The following is a 7,074-nucleotide window of genomic DNA, read 5'->3' on the forward strand; positions in this document are numbered from 1 at the left end:
CTCCCTCCTTCTCTGCCCCTCCCCCGTTCATGCTCTGTCTCTCTCTGTCCCAAAAATAAATAAAAAAAAAAAAAAAAAAAAAAAAAAAACGTTGAAAAAATTAAAAAAAAAATGTTCTGTTTAAAAAAAAAAAAAAAAAAAAAAAAAAAAAAAAAAAGAAGAGCTATCTTTACAATCCATTGTAAGAGGTTCTATGTCAGAGACCTGCCTTTGGCTCTATGTAGTGGTATAATGTAATACTTCACAGTGCTATCTTGACCCAGTTTTTAAGTCATGGCTCAAAACCCTCAGATCTCCTTCGCAGATACTTTGCCAAGCCCCCACCCCAACTACTTCCTGTATCAGGAACACACGCCCAAACGCTAGAGGTTCTCAGACACTGAACACCCAGGGTGGTCCCTGCTTTCTTGTGTTGGTGAAATCATTCAAAATACCCAATCGCAGGAAGACAGTGAGTTTAGCCTAATCCCACCCCACTTGGCATAAATAAGCTACCTCTTATAGTTCCAGCTTACTGTTACCCTGTCTTCAGTGTAACCCGTGCAGCCCTGAGTGATACCCTTCTCTCATTTGGAGATGTAAGTAGCCAAGCGTTCTTCCTTTCGTCTATCTGAGTGTCTTTATGATGCGTCTCATTACTAAAAGAATCTTTAAATCTTACAAGTGACAAATTTGTTTTAGAAGTATGGGAATGGACCTGGAAAGTTTTCTCAGAAGACGTGATTACAACTTTATCTTGAAAGATAAGCAGGAGTTAGGTGAAGAAAGGTGGGGAAGAGAGAAGACTAGGGGTGAAGAGAAAGTGTCGACCGGCAGTCAAGCCCAGTGACAAAGCATGTGCAGAAGCAGGGGGTGTCTGACAGATGGGACACTAAGAAAAAGGCCTAGGGATGTGGAAACTTCTGGCATACTTGAGAAACTGCAAATGTTCAGTGTATCTGAGCCTGGAGTATGAAGTATGGAGTAGAAACAGGTCAGGTGAGACAGAAGTAACAAAGACTCAGATCAGGAAGCATCTTTTAAGCCACAGTAAGCATTCTGAATTAGTTCTAAAAGCTACACAGAGACAATAAAGGGTTTTAAGGATGAAAATATAATTTTTTGAATTATATTTTCAAGAGATATATGTGGCAATGGGGCAAGTAAGGAAGATGACACCATTTAAGAGGCAATGACAATAAACCTTTTGGTAAGAGATTATCAGGACCTGAATGCAAATAGTCCTGGTGGCGAGAGCTCTTTGGAGGCAGGGGTATTCTGGAGAGATTGCCCACTGGTCTTATTGGAGAACTAGATGTGTGGAATTAGAGACAAGATGAGCCATGAGCAACTCTAGAGTACTAGGCTGGCCTGGAGAATGAACGGCATGAAGGGGAATACAAGAGAAGAGGAAAGATGAGGAGTCAAGAGGAGAAAGGAAGATACATTTAGTTTTAGGTCCACTACGTTTGAAATGCTGGAGACCTCTTTAATGAGGCCTCACACAGTAGCTGCATCTATAGGTCAAGAGAACAAAGAAAGTGAACTGACTGAGTCATACTGACTTGGACATCACTCACCTCTGGCTGATTGTAGTACACAAAGCTGTGAAAGTAGAAAAGAACACAGGGGAAAGTAGAGAAAGGGCCAAAATTAGAACTCTGAAGATGATCAGAATTTTCAAAGGTGGGCAGAGGGAAATGATTATATGACAGAGGTTAAGGAGTCACCACAGAGATGGAAAAGAACCAAGAGAAAGTTGTGTCCTACAAACCAAGGAGGAGAAAATGTCATGAAGGTAAAAGGGATCATTATTGTCAAGACATTAAGCAAAGCGACTGGTAAGCACTCCTGGAACCTAAGAGTAGGGAAAATTCATGGATAAGTGTGGCAAAACTAGTTTTAGGGAAACGTTTTGTGTTAAGATGGAGAGAAAAAGGTTGATGATAGGGGAGAAAGAAGGATGTAATATTAGAAGCAAAGTTATAAGGGAGCGCAGGATGGGATTTGCCTGAATAACAGCCGGGCACTTATTCTCTGAGTGAAGAGCAAAGCAGACAGAGCAGAGAGTTAATACTGAAGTTGCTAGATGGAAGTAAAGGTTGGAAGGCCCCTCAGCCGAGAATTTCAGGATTTTTTCTGCAAAATAAATGACATATATTCAGTACTAGATTTTGATATCATTCAATTAAAAAAAAATGTCTCTCTGATTGTTGTTAGAGAATGCACACTCCGAAACCATGTGGCTCTTTTCCCGTCATTAGCTAGAAAACCATACTGGGATACTAGATTTGGACTTAAGTTTTATGCTCATATCTGGTATTTCCAATCTCTTAATCCTTCTGCTTCGTTTAGATGGAAGCAGTACTATTTAGTTTAATGTCTTTTTGTACTTTGTACCCTGTAAAAATGCATAAGCTGCCTTGAAGCTTACTGTCCCCAGTGCTTTTGGAAACAGGGAGATATAAATTGCCAATCTAGTGATAAATGAGAATGGGGAATTTTACCATACAGTGAAAATATAGTTGTGAATATTGCTCTAAAACTCTAAAGGCATGAAAAATAAATAAAATAAAATAAAATAAAATAAAATAAAATAAAATAGACAGATGTTAAAAGAATCACTTAATATACATTTACTAAAAACCCAGCAACAAAGATGTTCAATGGAAGCCATCTGATCACCAAAACAAATTTACACCTATAGTGTCTGACCCTCCATAATTCTATGTGGTCCTATAACAACAGTCAATGGCAAGTATGAAATTCATATTCAGCTAGTATTTATTGAATGCTTACTCTGTTTTAGGCACCACATTAAGGATTTCACCTATCCTGTATCTTTCCCTCCCTACCCCTTAGATATGGAGAACAGTCGTTGAACAGTTAAGTGACTATCTCAAAGTCCCACAGTTTGTATGTGAGATAACTATGTCATAAAGTTCATATTGTTACAATGAACAAGGTGTAATTTTTTCCAAGATACGCTGTTTTCAGATTAGTGTTATTTTTCTCACAATCCTAAGTCCCATGCTATATTTTCACAAATGAATAATGTAAAGCTAGACCCTTGTACTTGGAATTGCCAACAATCCAAAACTCTCCCATTCTCAGTGTCTCTATGCACTTGACAGGTGTTCCTATTGTGAGAAGACAATGTAAGAGCACACACATAATCATCACAAGCTATTGATTCAAGCCACCATTTACTGAGCATCCACTATGTGCCAGGTACTGTTTTAATCTCTTCACACTTAAGTTCATCCGAAACAGTGGGTATTCTGTAACGCACTATAAAACTACTTAAGAAACACAAGAAAACAAAATTATTTGTTATTATTTGATACGATATATATTATAAAAATCTCACTTTTAAAAATATTTTACAAATGTAACTAGAAAAAAAATCCTAGAGGTTATTCTGAAGGAAGACATGTGACAATACCTTCCACACAGAGAAAAAGAAGGAAAGGAAAGACTACTGGCAAGTAGGAAGACCACTGTGCTAATATGTCATTGTTTTGTTCTGTTTTGTCCTAACCTTTGATATGGAAGGTAGAGTTCACCATAACGCTCAGTTCAAGGAAAATTGTCATTACTCCCTAGCCCTTGTAGGGACCTCCTTGCTTGATGTGTTCACTTTTAGCTCTAGAGTCTACTCTCAGTCTCCCCTATCCCGATGGGCAGCCATTCTAGTGTGTTAAATGCATTCCTCTTTATAAGGTATGTGTCCTTGCACAATGTATGATATTGATTTTTGTGACATATTTTCCTGGTTCTATTAGGTATAGATAGAGATAGAGAGACAGAAAGAGAAATGATACAGACCCTGAAGATCAGAGAGACTAAGAAACTGGGCCAAGATCACACAACTTTTACGTGATGCAGTAGAATTTAGACCTCAGTCAGCCTCTGTCTAAAATTGTCAGTCTTACCTTCCCAAGTCTTCAGACTGTGGAAAAACTGTACAAAAAAAGGAAAGTTTCCAAATGTATTCCTAAAATCCAAGTAGTTGGAAAAAGTTTTTGAATTGGGCTAATAATCAATAACATGGATAAAAATTTGGGAAGTTCATGATTTTTCATAAGACTACAGATTGGGGATGAGGAGGGCATGGAGAAGTGTTCCTTAAATTCAAAGTTGGGAATTAAATTTATCATCTACCACACAAAAGTGATTAATATTGAGAGGGAAAGGAATCTGATAATGACTGAGAGATGCCATCAACCTGACAAACTAAACAATTTTTTTAACCTGACATATCCCTTTTCAAGACATCAGCTGTCATCTGAAATGAATTCTGTTTCTAATTTGTCTTCATAAATAATGCAACTAATTGAAAGGTAGTTACAATGAAAGTCTTCAACCTCTTTCATCTCCAATTTTAGGGCAACCGCTTTGCATTCCGTCGAAAGAATCTTCTACTCTTTCTATCAGATAAAACTTAGACATCACTGATCAGAACACTGAGATCAAAACAAAAGAATCCATTGTACAAAGACCACCACACCTAATGGTTTTCTCAATCTTTTTTTCTAAGTTTAGCATTAACTTAAAATGTGAAACTCATAAAAATCTTATCTAAGAAAATTTATTCAAGCTCAAAGGTTTACTAAGGGTATCTTTATTTAATCCAGTTTCTAGGTTGTCCTTCCCTCCTTTTCTTTCCATCCAACTTCTGTTTATTTGGAATTAAAATATGACCTCTTACCCTACTGTCACACACTTACCCACATGAAAAAAATCTTTAGTTTACAGCTTATCTGTTACCTTTCTTTCTCCTTTTTGTTCCCCTCTCATTTAGTGAGACTAAAAAGGGGCCAATGAACAAAAACAGATTCTGACCATTCCCAGCAACTAGAAATGAAGAATTCTTGCATTAAAGACTAAAATAATTAAAATGTTGTTGACCTGAGGTTTCTCTGTGCAGACATCAGTGATTCCATTTGTTTATTCGTGAGTGCAGATGTTAATAAATCTATGCGCTGAAGGCATGAAAGAAAGGTAAGAGAACTATGCAAGCATTAAAACTTTCAATCATTTAATTATTTCACCCCTCTGGAAAGGCTGATTTCAACAAATATATCTGGGGAAGGACATGATTATGAATGCAGATTTGAGCTGAGTGTGTCTCACAAGGTTGCTATTAAAAATGGAAAATCATGAAAGATTTTGTGAGGTCTATCAAATTATAGCTAAAACCTTACAAGCTACTTAAAATGCAAATTACACAGCTAAATACAGAAAATCTGGGTAATATAAATTATTTTGGTATGTAGCCTCTGGCTGTGAAAAAATATCCACTGGCAGTATAAGGGGGTTAGTCTACATTATCATTACTACCTATATTTAGCAATATTTACTAAAGTCCGCCTCTTAACAATAAGAAAATCACTAATTAAAAGCTATCGAAGGGTAACATATTTTGTAACAGAGAACACTGGCAAAGATCAAAAACTAGAAATGTTGCAATGAGTTTGAGTTCTTCCCCAACAAGCAAAACCATCTGGGTAAAGTTTCTTGTGTTTTTGAATATTCTGTCGTAGTAAAAGCTAATATTTAATAAATACCTGCCAGATATTTTACAGGTACTGATTTATGTCTGAAAGTAGAAGAGCAAAATGGAGATAAAGCAGAGAAGCGGTGGGTAAAGGAGAACCAGGAGTATGTTCATCTGCTCAGGGGCCATTACCAAATACCACTGACTGGGTGGCTTTGCCAACAGAAGTTTATTTTCTATAGTTCTGGGGGCTGGAAAGTCCAAGATGGAGTTCGGTGTCTGATGACAGTTTTATTCTTGGCTTAAGATGGCCAGCCACCTTCTGGCCTATCTTCAAATGGAGGAGAGAGAAGGCAGACTCTCTCTCACATAGGAGATTGGGCTAGATAATTTCTCAGATTCTTCCCAGATACAATTATAAAAAATAGTATTTTCACACAAGCATTGAAGTATAATTTTTTTCCAATAAAAACATTTGAGATACACACTCATTTGAATTAAACTGGACATAAAATTCTCACCCTGATTTTATGCTTGGGCTTTCTAAAGCCTAAATTCTTTAAACACTCTTCAAATAAAGTTAGAGCTCTAAAGGGTAATTATTACACATAATCAATCGAGTTTTTAAAAATAGAGGTTAGCAGATGATTTGTTATGAATTAGTCCTTTTAGAAACTCCATAAAATTACAACACTTTAGAGACGCAGTAGCTCTAAGGTCATTTTTGTCCAATTTTCACATTTTACACATAAGGAAACCAGGGTGCAGAAAGATTACATGCTTTATAGAAGTCCACGCACTAGCTTGGATTTCTACTGTGCCACTGTTCCTAATCTGTGGACAAGAGTCAATGGTAGACTGGTGAGAACATCAACACATCTATCTGTCTGATGATTTCTACAAAAGATGATTGCTAAAAGTCTCTAATTTTTTCTTTTATTTAAGCAAAATTTTTTTCAATGTTTATTTATTTTTGAGAGAGAGAGAGAGAGAGAGAGAGAGAGAGAGAGAGAGAGAGCGAGAGAAAGAGAGCATGAGCAAGGGAGGGGCAGAGAGAGGGAGACACAGAATCTGAAGCAGACTCCAGGCTCTATGCTGTCAGCACAGAGCCAGATGCAACGCTCAAACCCACGAACCGCGAGATCATGGCCTGGGCTGAAGTCAGACACGTAACCAATTGAGCCACCCAGGTGCCCCTAGAAGTTTCTAATTTTTACGCTTTTGGTTTCTAAGTAAAGGAAAATTTAAAGGTATATGAATTACTTGATGAGATCTGTGTTAATGGAGACTATGAATAGCAAATCAACTCTGGTGAGAATTCCATTTCTGTCCGCTTTCCCATGCTTTGTCTGTGCCCTTCCAACAACCAGGCATGGCTGGTCTCACTTGTTGCGGTGCTCCTCCCGTGGGGGACATCGCCTCAGACAGGCTTTCCTGATGCTGCTGTCTCTCAGGAGAGGTCATAGCAGGCCAGGAAGCATGCTACTGAAGGACAGGGAGTCAGGCCTCTGGCTTGGAATTCTATCATAAAGGAGGCCGTAGGGAGAAGCAGTCACTGACCAGTATTGCTTTAGACCATATGATAGTATCACGCG

Source organism: Felis catus, chromosome C2, assembly GCF_018350175.1.
Source record: "Felis catus isolate Fca126 chromosome C2, F.catus_Fca126_mat1.0, whole genome shotgun sequence".
Classification (NCBI taxonomy): Eukaryota; Metazoa; Chordata; class Mammalia; order Carnivora; family Felidae; genus Felis; species Felis catus.